A 15,869-nucleotide genomic window follows, 5' to 3' on the forward strand; every position below is an offset into this window, starting at 1 on the left:
CTGCAGACAGTGGATTGTGGGATTTGCTGTTTTAGCCAAACCATTGATAAAAATGACCAAGAAAGGAGTACAAGATCCAGTTAGCTGGGATGACGAAAGTATGACAGCCTGGATAAAATTGCGGAACTGTCTGTGTTCAGCTCCTGCATTAGGAATGCCTGATTATTCCAAGAACTTTGAATTATTTTGTGATACACGAGATAATTGTGCACTCTCAGTCCTAACACAAGAACATGGTCCAACCAGACGTCCGGTGGCCTATTTTTAGGCTACTTTAGATCCGGTGGCTGCTGGATTGCCTGGATGCCTGTAAGCAGTAGCTGCAACTTGCACTAGTCTAGAACAAAGTGAAAACATTGTTATGGGACATCCTGTAACAGTATATGTTCCACATTTAGTTGTGATTCTGCTGACCCGAACTAAGACTCAGTATCTCACACCCAGTCGGCTGACTAAGTATGAGAGAATTCTTATAGGTGCAGAAAATTTGATAATTTCCAGATGTAATATTCTCAATCCAGCAACCTTGTTACCAAACACCCAAAGTGGAGAAATTGGGGGTGATATGGAGCATAACTGCATTGACCTAACTGAATTTAGCACTAAAACACGTCCTGATATAAAAAGAAACAGCCTTACCTGTCGAAGACCTTGTGATGTTTGTGGATGGCTCCTGTTTGAGACATGAGGATGGAGGGTTGAGTGCTGCCTATGCGGTAGTCACTCTAGAAACGACCCTGGAAGCATCCTATTTAAGTGAAATAAAATCTGCCCAAGTAGCTGAATTAATTGCCTTGGCAAGAGCTTGTAAACAAGGGAAAAATAAGAGGGAAACCATATACACTGACAGTCAATATGGTTATGGGGTTGTGCATGACTTCGGCCAGTTATGGTTGCAAAGAGAATTCATGACTTCCTCAGGTACCCCAATCAGAAATGGAAAAGTGGTACAGAACCTACTGGAAGCAATCCAGTTGCCCAAAGAATTGGCGGTGGTCAAGTGTGCTGCTCACAAATCTGGCAACGACGATGTGACAGCCGGAAATCAATATGCTGACCAAATTGCCCAATATTGTGCCCGATACAAAATGTCCCTAAAAATCAAATTATGGGGAGGCGGAAACAGCTGCCAACTTATGGTGTTTGAGAATGTATCTACTTGGAGGGAACTGAAAGAGTTGCAGCAAGCCGCAGAACAAGAGGAAAAGGAGAGATGGGAAAAAGATGGATGTCAACCTAGAGATAGGGATGGTGTTGTTGTCTGTGGGAAGGGTATGCCTGTATTGCCAGACAGTATGGTTGCTCCAATGGCCCGATTAATACACAGAGACACACACATAGGAAGGGATGCAATGTGCCGTGTTTTTCAAGAAGTGTGGTACAATTCGAAGTTCAGAAACATTGCAGAGGCACTTTGCCAGAGGTGTTTGATTTGTCAGCAATTTAACCCGGGGAAAAGAACAGTAGTGGACCAAAGTACAATTGGGAAGGCAGAAGGTCCCTTTATCAGACTACAGGCTGATTTTATTCAATTGCCCATGTGCAAAGGATATAGGTACGTTCTGGTTATAGTCTGCCTGTTTTCAAGATGGGTGGAGGCCTACCCAGCATAGAAAAATAATACCATTACTGTAGCCAAATTGTTACTAAGGGAACTAATACCTAGATACGGTTTTCCAGAAACAATTGAAACAGACAGAGGTGGGCATTTTGCCAACTAAATTTTAGATGATCTTTATAAAGCCTTCAAAATTACCCCAAAACTGCACTGTGCATATCATCCAGAGGCTTCTGGAGTAGTCGAACAGGTGAATGGCACTATAAAGTCAAGATTGGCAAAAATGTGTAACTCTACAGGATTGAACTGGATAGAAGCTTTGCTCTTTATCCTGATGGGATTAAGAAGCATTCCAGACCGAAAGACAGGCCTGAGTCCCCATGAGATACTAATGGGAAGAGTGATGCGACAGGCATGGGTACCTGGACACAAACTGCTAAGTATTTCTGATGATTTGGTTCTAGAATACTGCAAGCAGCTGGGTGACCAAGTGCGTTCTATCTCTCACCAGATTGGGGAGGACGCCGTCGCCTGGCCTACAACTCCAGCTCATAAACTGAAACCTGGTGATTGGGTTGTGTTAAAGAAACACACCCGGAAGAGTTGCCTCGGACCGAAGTGGGGAAAACCGAGACAGGTGATCCTTGTCACTACAACTGCAGTGAAGTGTGCAGGCGTGCCAAAATGGATCCATGCCAGTCATACTAAGCGGGTGACCGGAGAAGAAGCGACTGAAGCTGAAGGTGGTGCAGCTGAGGAATCTCCAGATGAGGGTCCGGAACTAGCTGATATCGAACTACCGAGCACCAGTCAAGACGTCGAATGGTTCCCAGCAGACGATCTGATTCTTGATCCAATAAGAACCAGAAAGTATTCTTACCTAGATAGAGAGTGGGATAGTGAGGATGAGACAGAAATAGACGGAGAAGATCAGGTTATCGAGAGTCACATCAGACCTGATCAGGAAATAGGTCAAGTAGGGACAGACCAAGTTATCGACACACCTCCGAAAACTCCAGAAACTGAAAAGGGACAGATAGTAATTAGGGCTGTAGTTCATGCGGAAGAAAATCAAGTGTTCGAAGTGCATGAACAGGAACAGATAGAAATAGACGAACGTGTTCAGGAAGCAGGGTCTGAAACAGTTGAAAATCAAAGACAAATCCAAAATATACCTGAACAAGGCCAGCTTAGAAACCAGGCAGAAGAAACTGAAGAAAGACCTGGGACTAGTCAGACAGGAAGGGAAAAAGATACCGTCGAAGAAACAGTGCCACAACTGAATGAAAATAAAAGGGCTCGTGAGGAGAGCCAAACTACAGTGACAGCTAAAAGGCTCAAGAAGAAAAGTGAACCCAGATACATAAAAAGACTGAAACTAAGATTAAAGACAGTAGAAGAGAAATTAGAAGACAGAAAAAGGGCTGCCAGTGAAAGACAGAAAACAGGAACTCAGCCAAACAGACGAAGTACCAGAATAAAAAGACAAAACAAAAATTATCGGAGTCCTGAATGGACTTACTTGGTATTGGAAGAAATTGAAGATCTCGAAATAAGCGACAAAAGTGACAAAGAATCAATTTCTGATCAGGGTTCCGATGAAGAAGACCCAACCTGAAAGTGAATCTATGCAAGCCTCTTGTTTAAAGTTACAAAGAGGGGTTGGAAAGCTTCTTGTGAGCCAAAATGTCTGATTCAAATGTGAATGGAAGACCTAGAGGAAACTGTTGTAAACATGTTGTAAAATATGCTTATGTAGCGTAGCAATAGTACTGATAGTATGGATAGGACTAACAGTCTTTATACCTTTTATGATAAGTAAAGATACTAACCTGTACCCTACTAAACCAGTGACGCCAGACACAGAAGTTGTACAAACCGAAGAAACACCACGAAGTGTAGAAAGACGTGAGAATGCAGTTAGCCTGAAACCAACTAGACCTAACTTAGAAGCATCAGATGAGGGAGGACTACATTATCACAGAATCAAAAACAGAACACATTTAAATGTCTTTGCAAATCTTTTAGTACACTATGTAGAAGCCATGGAAATAGAAGATTGCTATGTCTGCATGAAGCTACCTACTTCTGTAGCTGAAGGTGTGACCTATAACCATCTACCCCTGACCTATGGAATTTCCTGTAGTATATTAGCAAGCTTATTTTATAAAAGCACCTTACAGTACTACTATTCAAACTCTGACGTGATCTTTTCTGACCTTCCTATTCGGGGAAACCTGAACATTGTACATATTAGAAGTGACGTGACTCGTTATATGGGAGAATATTTTCTGACTATAGGTGACATAGATTTAAATGAAGTACGCAGAAGTAATTTAACTTGTTCATTTACATGAACAAGAGAAAATGTTCTTGAAAATGGCAGAAAAGAGAAGGGAGAGTTTCCAGAAAAAGGCAGATGATAAGAGACAGAAAACCCCTAAATGGGCTGAAAACATGGAAAGCACCTCAAATGGTGAAGCTAATCCTGCACTGTTGCTGGACTTTGAACGAAAAGGGAAACTCTGTCTTCATAGAGAAAAGACTAGCTATTATAACAATGTATTCATCGGTTCCAGTGAATGCGAACACAATTACACAGTAATTGGAGGTTGGGGTTTCAAAAATGGGTCAGAACCTGTGTTTCCTGGAATGTATTATATATGTGGAAACAAGGCTTATTTCAAATTGCCGGATCACTGGTATGGAAACTGCTATTTTGGCATTGTCTTCCCGAAAATATACCATGTGAACAACGCCGCTGGAAGCAATGAAAATACTAATGGTTTGGTACGTAGTAGACGAGAAAGTGTAGGAGAAATTATAGGTGATATATTTAGTGCACTGATACCTGGAGTGGGAGTGGTTCTGAATACTCACCGAATTTTCAAATTGTCTACAGTAGTGGATCGGTTATCAACTGACACTGCTGCTGGATTCCTGCTGGTCAATACTGAAATGGTTGCGATCAGATCAATGGTTTTACAGAATCGACTTGCTCTTGATACCTTATTGGCAAAAGAGGGTGGAGTCTGCAGGATGTTGAAGACGCAACATTGTTGCACTTACATTCCTGATAAGAGTGTTGAGATTAAGAAATATGTAAGAAACATTACTAATCTGGAAAAAGAACTCAAACCACTGGAGGTTGATAGTGCCTGGAAGAGACTAACTGATGGTCTCTCCTCTGTAGGTAGTTGGTTTTCTAACATAGGTAGGAGTCTTGTGGAAAAAATACTGATGCCAATAGCTGGAATAAGTTTGATTGTGCTGATTATAATAATTTGCTGCAAATGTCAAAAATGCAGAAAGAAGTACACTGTAAATAAAAGAGGAGTGAAACGGAATGTTGATGAGCTGGAATGAGAAATCAAATCTATAAAAAGGCCAAAAGTTTCCATCCCAATAAGGATGCTGAGAAGAGGGTCAACAACAAATTTGGAGAAATTGAGATGAATGAGATGTGAGAAAGGAAGTTGGCATCTGTTTCCATTAATAGTGATGATAGTAAATATCATCAAAGAGGGGATTGATGGAGCAAGGATTCGCACGTAAATCGACTTGCTCACATTGAAGAACCTCACATAACCATAATGTCATTAACCAACCCGTTTTGTCATTAATATTGCACTTTCACACAACACGCGGGTGTCCCAGAGATGCTTGCCTATATGTCTATTAATCATAACGAAGCTTGCATACTACAGAATCGCTGCTTTGCAGAAATCCAGTCTGCGCATGCGTCGGTCATACCCATGTGATGTGACGCACTCGTAGTTCTGGAGGGATTTTTTCGCACATGCGCATTATTGCTAAAATGGCCGCTTTGTCTTTAACATGCTCTCCGCTTGCTACTGCCGCTTTTACTCAGCTGTCTATTTCTGCCTAAAACCCTAATGCTATAGATATTATAAAGTAAGGGGTGCAGTGTAGCTAATCATAGTGTACAGTGTATTCATTTTTTCTGTGTTTCTAATTTGTTTTCGCTTACTTTTCATGTACCGCGTATCTGTGGGCCTGGGAGTGGGGAGCCACTCCATCTTTGAAACCCATGTCACCCTAATCACGTGATGAGGGAAAAGCCGAACTGCGCAGAAGAGAAACCAAGCCAGCTGGCTTCTGAAGCTGAGACGCGCCTGGGGAAGTCACTCTTGCACCGGGAGACGATTTCGGCTGTACCTACAATTGATACAAATGTACATATTTTATGTGTGTCCTATTGTATTACACCTTCCACATGCCATGGGAACTGGAATGTAAGGGGTGGGTACGAAAATTAAATATTCATTGTGGGAACACAAAATTTTAGGTGGTGACCATGACCTAACCACCTCTCTTGACCAATCCAAAGTTGGGGATCCTGTCACTTGCAACATTTGTGGGTGGTCTAGGGACCCGAAAATAGTATAACTAGCCTAGTTTTAGCTAGAGAAGTTGTCCGACTTGTACGAGTAGCTGACCTGTCACCGACCCTACGAACTCTATAGGTGATTGATACAGAGAGCTGCGGAGCACTCTGTCCGCAATTTCCACAAACTCCAAGGGGTGGAATAGTCTTAAGTGCTGGCGAAGCACTTTGCTGGGAGATTCGAGAACCCAATCGGGGTTACTGGCAGATTCCGTGCAGAGAGGCAGGCGTTGCATCCGAAGCTGCAGGTGTTGGTCGTGCCCCTTGGTGAGCCCAGTCCTGATCCAAATCCTGAGGGGTATCCTGTCCTGACTGTCCATGAGCTGTACCTGCTCCCCCACTGGCATCCTAAGTCCTTGAGGGTCCTGGTCCTCGCCTTTTCCCAAACTGACCCGTGGCCAGGGTTAGTCTTCATTCCCATCCTAGGTAATTATAATCGTGGGTGTTCGTCTATCTATTCTCTTTCCTTCTTTTCCTTTTAATAAAGCATTCTTGCCCATGGTATTTTCCCTGTAATCTTCAAAGACGTACATGCACACTGTTTATTAGCTATGTTCCATTTTTTCCTTACCTGTAGGACATTATTATTATTTTTTTTTAATTTTGGAAACCTTTATTGTGCAGTATCAGCAAACAAATACGGGCCCACAACCATCCGGCCGGCCTCGAAAACATTGTAAGCACTGTTGCAGGCTATACGGCGACTCGATAGCATCGCAATACAAATTGACAAGCATTCAGAGTTACACTGAGTATCATCGTACTACCGAGAAGTAGGATAAGGGAAGGTTAATTTTAAGATTTTTAAGCATTTTTAAATATAAAAACTAAGAAGCATCAGAGTCCAGTCCCTCCATCTATGACATGAATGGGCAACTATCCGCAACGAAACCCAACTAAGAAAAATTGTGGTCAGAATAGCGGCATAGGGATTCATACAACAGGATATTCAAGCAGACACCATGGTTCATGCCGGTCGCTACCCATCACGTATCACGCAACCCACGGACCCAAAGACAGAAACAAGAAAAGAAAAGAAGTTAGAAAGGAGAAAAAATTAAGGCCCATAGAAACTAAAACGAACAAAGTAAACCCCCCCCCCCCACCCCCCCACCCTACACGCATGCAGAGGCTACGGCCTACCCCCCCCCCCCCCCTAGCAGTGTGCCTGTCGCCCAATAAAGAGTACCCGAAATATAGACATAGAAGGAAAGGAAGAAAAGAAAAAGGAATCATATGAAACCGGAGGAGGGCCAAATCCACTTGCTCCCGGACTCCCCAGCCCTGCATAAGACCTCCACCCCATAAACAAGAATCAACAGCGACAAATGTCAGTTACAGCATTAAATGGGGAGAGAAATCACATATCGCGCAGCCAAGTGTATCAGAAAAGCGTTCCAGTCCGGGTCTCCGCCAGCCAAGCAGTCAGAAATAGCGAAAAGGAAACCATCAGCCCTGGCCTGTTCGTAAAAACCCCTCCAAACATGGCCCCCAAAGAGAGCCCGCCCCAAGCAGAACAAAGGGACAAAATGGCCACACTCGGCAAAGAAGAGGCGTGTGAAAACAAAATGGACGTCGCCAGTTACCATTAAATTCACAGTCCCAAAAGATGAGCACCCCCAAGGTCGCACGATGACACTCATTCCACTGTAGGAAGAAAAAGGCTTGTGAGGCGAAGGCAGCAAGGGGGGCCAATAACTGAGGAAATGACGTTCGAGGCAACAGTAGCGACATCATGGGCAAAATCTCAATCTTCGGAGAGGAGGGAAACACTGTAGCGCAATCAAAGCTGGTGGACGAGCAAAAACAAATATAGCCAGGGATAGTCCGCTTCTCCTTGCACACGTGTGGCAACATAGTAGCCGCCTCAGGAACAGTCAAAGGTAGATCAACGCAACGATGGGAGCCGGTCAGCCGCGTTCGTCCCAGTGTGAGTGCGGCATCTTCAAGCTTCCGACCCAGCTCGCGGGTGCCTGCCAGCCATGCAGTCTGTAAATCGACAAGAGCGGCCAGAACGGCACCGCAGGTCAAAGCAAGCTGCAGTTCCAACAGTTCCTCACTACAAAGCGGTACACGCGGTCCAACACCCAGCTCAAGACCAGGCAGGGTGAAACATCCTTGAGGCGAGGTAGCACTCGTCTCCGCAGTCAGGGAGCCAGCAGCCATTTCCACCCCGGCAGGGGAACCACAATGGAAGGGGGGCGAAATCGGCACCGGGAGGCTGCAGTCCGGATCGCCGATAGGAACATGACACACAGCTAGGGAGCGACCCACAGCGAGAGCCATTCCACCTTCAGCTTAAGACGGGGGCCAATTCGAAGGTGGTCCGCCAGTAAAGTGCTCCAAGATGGGGTCGGCACAACCCGTCACCAGCGTTTCACAGAGGAGAAGTAGTTTCAAGAAGGGCTCCCGCCTCGCCAGTGCACGCAATCCGGTAGCAGAAAATCCCCTCACAGCGGAAAGGATCTCGTCCGTTTCCCTCTGCGGCAGGCAGCGCGTCCCCGAGTGCCGGCTCCGCCCCAGCTCGACTGTCCGATGCCGCTCCAGCAGCATCCAGCGGCGCAGATCAACACGGGTCCCGGAGGCAAGGCTATGGAAGTCGCCAGGCAAACTCGACAAAATCTCCAGTTATACGGCAGGCAGAGACCTCAGAAGAACGCGAACAGTAACAGCGCGTTTATATCACCGTCCCGCTGCAGCATAAGTACAGGATACATGTCAGGATATCGGTGCGGAAGTGGAAGGCTTGCGGAGCCGGGAGCCTACACGACCGTCCCGATCGCCATCTTGGCTCCTCCCCCCTGTAGGACATTATTGAAACGGTTTACTTAAATTAGTGTGATCCAATGTTTCTTGTGTTTAGAATCTATGTTTAAATTAGCAGTTAGACTAAGATCAGTTTGAAACACTTGTAGGAATTTAGCAATCCACTGACTAACATGTTTTAAACTCACTTGCCTTAGTATAAGCCTGAAAACTGAATAGCATGTTTCCTGTTACCCTTACCCTGTAGTTTTCACTCACACTCAATGGTACTTGCTCTTATGGAAAGGGGCGACCACTTGGTCCCCCCGCACGTATGGCAGAGTACCACGATCCCCCCGGGAAGCCATCTTGGGCGGGTGGCGTGTCCCGGCTGGTATGCCCGAAGCGGCGTAGCCGGGGCGCGCTTTTTCCCGCCCTAGAGTGGGCTGGCCTAGACACTGACGCGGCTGGCCACGCCCTCGGGGCAGGCAGGGGCGGGTTTACGCCCGCCCTGAAGACGGATAAAAGGGGACGCAAGACCCGAAGGCATCCTCTTGTTCCTGTGCTCTGAAGCTGCACCTCCTCGCTGCACGTGAGCTCGAGACGGAACGAAGAGCCAATTTTGAGCGTTGTAATCTTTCTTTTGTCTTACAGATACTCTGTCGGAGAAATGCCCAAGAAAGGCGGGAAGAGAATGACGACCGAACAGATGGTTCGGGTCCTCATGAAGGAGATGACCGAGCTAAAGAAGCGGGTGGCGGAGAGAGACGGGGAAGGGGGGCCGGAACGTCTGTCGGCTGGAGCAGCTCCAGGAGGGAGAGCCAAGAGGCCAAGGAGGGGACCAGCTGGGGGAGACGTCCCGGTTCCCTGTACCCCTCTCGAAGCGCCAACCCCAGTACCGGAGGAGGGGAATCCGATTCCCGTGGTGGTCACCCCGGTGTCCAATGAAGATGTGCCGCCCGAGCTGGCAGCACAACTTGCAGCGTGGTTGGGCGAAAGTAGTGAGGGCGCCACGGCTGCCGAGGCGCAGGCGCTTATGAAGCAATTGCGCGAGAAACGGGAAGCAGCCAAGGTGTCCGCGCTGGTTGCAGTAGTTGACAAGCCACAAGGGACGATTGCGACCGCAGAGGCAGCGTCCGGTGCAGGTAAGCGGCCATTGCCGATTGCGAGGGATGAGTCAGCACCCTTTCGTAGAGAAAGGTTGGGTCAACATGTGCCTTTGGCAATTAAGGAAAAGATTTGGGCAGGGGAATATGTGAACATCTTCTCGTTGCTTGTTGATCATTATGAAGTGGAGCATGTTAAGGGTCAGAAAGACCTCATGCATCCGAGTGTTTGGCGCGCAAAAATGGCCGCCTTTAAAGTGAATGAGAATATTAGCAATTGGGGCAATGCATGGGGAATCTTTACGTCGATATTGGGGGAACGTAGGCCCGAGTTGCTTTCCGAGTTGCCGACCTATCAGTCGCGAATCATGGGGTACTCGACATCATACCAGGGTAACCATTGGTTTTGCTACAATAATCTTTTTCGAAAGGCTAAAGAGCATAATAAGAGCTTGACCTGGGATTGTTATGATTCTTTGACATGGGATAAAATGAAGGAGACAGGTATGTTGAAAATGCCATTGGTAGGAAGTAATGTTTGCGAATCCTCCCGCCAATATGGGGGGACGCCCTTTCGTTCAGGTACGGGTACCGACGATCAGTCGAGACCCGCCGGCAATACAGGAAAAAGAGGGTTGTGCTTTAATTTCAACAGAGGTAAATGTACTAGACCCCAGGGATCGTGTAAATTTAAACATGAATGTAGTGGGTGCGGGTCGCCCCATCCTGAGTCCACGTGCAGAGCCAAAACGGGTGATAACGGGGGGAGAGGAGGCGCCAAACAGGTCTAACATAGTCCGAGGGGCGCCTTTACCTACCCCGATTGATACCTTGGCGATGATTCCCTGGCTCAGTGAATACCCGGATCGTACTTCTGCTGGGGTGCTGCGGACCGGATTTTCATATGGTTTCCGCATCCCGGTAGGGGACTTTCAGGGTGTGGAGAAGTGTAAAAATCAACTTTCGGTCCTGCAGCATGCGACCGTGGTACAGGATAAGATCCGAAAAGAGGTTACTCGAGGTCGGGTCGCCGGCCCGTTTAGTGTCCCCCCGGTGCATGATTTTGTTTGTTCCCCTTTAGGGGTGGTCCCCAAGAAGGACCCGGGGGAGTTCCGATTGATTCATAATTTATCAGCTCCACGTGGTCTTTCTGTTAACGATGCAATAGATCCGGAAGTGTGTTCGGTGCGGTACGCATCCTTCGATGAGGCCGTAGCCATTTTGAATCGTCTGGGGCCCGGGGCGCTGATGGCGAAGTCAGATATCGAGTCAGCGTTCCGATTGCTCCCGGTACACCCAGACGACCAGCGTCTCCTGGGTTTCATGTTTCAGGGTTGTTATTACATGGATAAGTGTATGCCGATGGGGTGCTCGATATCTTGTGCCTATTTCGAGAAATTCAGTAGTTTTCTACAATGGGTCTTCACAAAGAAGACGGGTTTCCACCATGTAATGCATTACCTTGATGATTTTCTGTTCCTTGGGGCAGCCGGGGATCTCGAATGTGGCCGGGCCTTGGCCGAATTTTGTATGTTAATGAAGCAGTTTGGTGTGCCATTGGCACCAGGTAAGACGGTGGGTCCTACGACTTGCCTTGAGTTTCTGGGGATCGAGTTAGACTCCAGTGAGGGTTGTTTTCGTTTGCCAGCTGACAAAGTGTTAAAGTTCAGGGCAGCCCTCCGAGTGTGTATAAATGGATCTAAAGTTACGCTGCATCAATTACAGCAGTTGGTGGGACAGTTGAATTTTGCCCTGAGGGTAATACCAATGGCCCGCCCCTTCTCCCGTTCAATTGCCCAAGCTATGGTCGGCCTAAAGGAGGGCCATCATCGCACGAGACTATCGGCTGAGGTCCGCCAGGACATGCGCATTTGGTTAGCATTCCTGGCGGACTTTAATGGTCGAGTCGTCTGGAACAAACCAGCCGTGTCCTCGGAAGAGCTGGGGCTATGGACCGATTCAGCAGGTAGCATAGGTTTTGGTGCCATCTTCGGCACAAAATGGTCGGCACAAAGATGGCCGACTTGGTGGCATGACAATGGTCTGACAAGTAATATTGCTTTCCTTGAACTTTTCCCCATTTTGGTGGCCCTGAGAACCTGGCCCGAAGGGTTCAGAGATCACTCTGTGATTTTTTGGTCGGACAATATGACCGTGGTCGAGTGCATCAATAGCCAGGCTGCACGATGTAAAATGATTTTAAGACTGCTCAAAGAAATTGTTTTACTGTGTATGCAACTGAATGTGCTATTCAGAGCAAAACATGTCCCGGGGGTAATGAATCAGGCGGCTGATGCACTGTCTCGTTTTCATATGCAGGCTTTCTCGGGTTTCCTTCCCACAGCGGACCCAGAGCCGGCACCCTTTCCCGAAGCTCTCTGGTCTCTCGGTGCCCCGAACTTAGTCACCTCGTGGGAGAGAGTCTAGCACCAAGGACGAGGAAGGCATATGAAGGGGCGTTTCGGTCCTATTTAGCCTTTTTGGGGCCCGATAGAGAGGGGCGGTGGGGCCACGAGGAATGGGTAGTGAATTTTCTGATGTCCTTACGGAGGGCTCGGAAATCGGTGGCTACGGCCCAGAGGCATCGTGCTGCCATTTCCTTTGTTGCCAGGGCTCATGGTATCCAGGACCCGACAGCGTCTTTCGTTGTACAAAAAGCGCTGCGTGGGTGGCAACGCCTTGAAGGTCGCAGAGTAGATGAGAGGCGCCCGATAGGTTTGGATAGGTTGGCCCAGTTGTTGGCCACACTCCCTTCCACATGTTCATCTCAGTTTGAGACGGTGTTGTTCCGAGCCGCTTTTACGCTGGCATTTCATGGGGCGATGCGGGTAAGCGAACTGGTGGCAAGGAACAAACAGAATGTGACAGGGGGTTTGTGCCAGGAACATGTTCAGATCAGAGGTGAGACAATGACGGTCTCCTTTGTCAGGTCCAAGACCGATCAAGGTGGGATGGGTGACTGCATAATCATACGCAGGATTCCCAGGTCCTCCATGTGTCCGGTAAAGTGTTTAGAAGAATACCTAGCACGAAGGGTGGCATCATGGGGGGGGACCTTGTTGAGACACGCGGACGCCACCCCACTGACGAAGTTTCAGTTTCAGCGGGTGCTTGCGATGTCAATTGCCGCTGCGGGCTTGAACCCGGGCGAGTTTGGGACCCATTCCTTTCGGATAGGGGCTGCTACAGAAGCTACAGCTAGGGGTCTTAATGTTGAACAAGTGAAACGAGTGGGGCGTTGGTCCTCCAATTGTTATAAGAGGTATGTGCGGTTACACATGTTGTGAAGCTGTAATGATGTACTCACGCCTCTTGTTTTTGTTTGGTTTTCAGTTGCGCAAGCCTACGAGGCGGGGCGGACTATGCAGTCGACCCAACACCGGGCCAGCGGTCAGACATCACCGGCTGTGAAAAAGGAGGTGTGGGTCGTGGGCCACTCACACGTGAGGCGTGCCGCGGACGTATTCAAAGCAGGTGACATGATTCACGTAGCTGGGGAATACGGGTACAGGGTGTCCTTCTACGGAAGAGGCGGTCTCTGTATTGACCAGTTTCAAACATTTTTCGAGGGTTTGTTAGGGCGGACGAGGTCACCGCCGGCTATAGTCATAGTACATCTAGGGGGCAATGATTTGGTCACCACCGGTAGACGACTTCTCCTGGAGGCAATGCTTTCCACCGTAAGTTGGTTGGCGAGGAGAGTTCCGGGGTGCATAATTGCGTGGTCCCATATGATCCCACGAAAGGTGTGGCGAGGGGCTATTTCTATTCATGCTTTGAATCATTCTGTTAGAAAGCTTAATAACAAAGTGAGTAGGTTGTTCCGTTCCAGGACATTGCATTCTATTTCGCATGGCTGTATTAGTGATGACAGTATGTATTTGGGGGATGGTGTGCATTTGTCTCGGGTGGGGAATGAGTTACTCATAGGAGACTTCTTAGCATGGTTAAAGACGTTAAAACATGACCTTTAGGTAGGAGTTTTGTGGGGGGTCCGGATAGCCGGTCAACTATCCGGCCTGTGGCGGTAAGGTCATGATCGGTGAGCACTAATTGGAAGATCCCTATGAGTGGGCGTCACCCAACACGGATGGGAGCGCTCGGGAGAGGTGGCCATTGGCCCCTCAACGGGGAGGCGGTCCCTTCTAAGGATGGGTCGCCGAAAGAAAAGGAAAGGCGGTCAAGGCCCCTTCCTGGGTAGGAGGGGTTACAGCCCCCTCCTGGGGAATTTCCCGGGGCCAGTGACGTCTGCGACGGCAGATGTGGTAAGTTGTGTGGGGTTTGGGGGGAGGTCTACGCTACCTTCTAGATAACCTCACACGAGTCCTCGAACGACCTTTAAATGGCGTCGAGTTTATTGGTGCCCCCGTCAAGTCAAGGGAAATTGGTAGTTGCACTGGAGGTACGCCTCAGTCCTGTCGCCCCTCCCAAGTGGGGGGGGTATTTCTGGTTAGGGATCCTGACACCGGTTACGACCTTGCCGTTGGCCCTTAAACGTTAGGATGTACAATTTCAAAATTTCAAGTCAATGTTTTGTAGGATGTTAGTTCGGCTAGGAGAACCTCTGTATTAGAGAATCTGTTAAGGTTAGCCAAACATCGCAATGTGGTAATGAAATTGTACATTAATATAATGTTTTAATTTTTGTTTTAATAAATACGGCCGGGAGGGTCACTCCCTCCCTCTTCCAAAAACTTCAAGAACTGTTTCCGGTTTCCCTCCTTTGGGAATTGTGTTGAGAGGGGGTGGCGGGTATCTCAGCCATATTCATAGTTACATGATAGTCATAATCCTGATTATTGATATTCTAATCTGTATCAATTTTATTCTCATGGCATTTGGATTTTAAACTTACTATATAAAGTCTTTAAACCCTTCAGGTGTCTGTGGTTATTACAAGAGGTATAAAGTGTTATTAAATGTATAAGGTAAACTCGCCTGTTTCACGAAAACACAGTCCTAAGCACGTCATGGGCCCAATGCCTGTAAATTGGTAAATCAAGGAGTCGAGCGACCTGCGCGCTCTATCACTAGCACCATATTCAAGATATATCTTTGGGCCATATGTATGAAAGTACCGATTTGCGATTCTGAAATACCGATTTTTAAGAAATCGCTATTTCAGAATCGCATATTGGTATGTATGTACAAAATCGCTTTTTTTAGCGAATCCTTAGTATTCCTTAATTGCGATTAGCAAATTGCTAATCGCAATTAAGGAATACTTTCCCATTCATTTCTATGGGCCAGGAGACCCATAGGAATGAATAGGAAGTTGGGGCCATATGTATGAAAGTACCGATTTGCGATTCTGAAATAGCGATTTTTAAGAAGTCGCTATTTCTGAATCGCAAATTGGTATGTATGTACAAACTCGCTTTTTTTTAGCGAATCCTTAGTATTCCTTAATTTCGATTAGCAAATTGCTAATCACAATTAAGGAATACTTTCCCATTCATTTCTATGGGCCAGAAGGCCCATAGGAATGAATGGGAAGTTATTCTCAATTTTGCGATTCGCAATTTGAAAATCGCAAATTGAGAATAATCTCAAGGGTGCAGGGGTGTCCAAAGGACACCCTGTTACACCCCTGAAATATGCATGGGTGCACATGTGGAGCACATACATGCCCTACGGGCATGTATGTGCGTCACATGGCACTTTGAAAAATGCTGAAATGTGCATTTTTCAAAGAAATCGCAACTTACCACCAACTAGAAGTTGGTGGTAATTTGCGATTCCTTAAGGGCATTTTGCTAATTTTTTTGGCTTCATACATTGCATTTAAGGAATCGCAAAATTTGCGATTCCTTAAATGAAATTGCAAAATAAGGAATCGCAAATTTTGCGATTCCTTATTTTGCATGCAGATTTGTGTGAAACATACCATTTACCGAAAATGAGTTCGCAAACGCCGAAATTCTGCAAATGTCGGAGTTTGCGAACGCATTTGGGTTTGATACATATGGCCCTTAATGTCTTACCTTCGATGAGCTCTCTCAAATTTTCTGTAAAAGGAGCACAGGCCCCTGCAGACCAACAGTAGCCAGGT

The 15,869-nt window shown here is 47.1% G+C and overlaps 1 protein-coding gene across 1 annotated transcript in view; it reads right to left on the bottom strand.

The window, feature by feature from the left end:
- DNAH10 (dynein axonemal heavy chain 10) overlaps positions 1-15,869 on the bottom strand; it is a 1,963,751-nt gene that overhangs the window by 199,878 nt on the left and 1,748,004 nt on the right. The window lies entirely within an intron of this gene.

Source organism: Lissotriton vulgaris, chromosome 11 (assembly GCF_964263255.1).
Source record: "Lissotriton vulgaris chromosome 11, aLisVul1.2, whole genome shotgun sequence".
NCBI lineage: Eukaryota > Metazoa > Chordata > Amphibia > Caudata > Salamandridae > Lissotriton > Lissotriton vulgaris.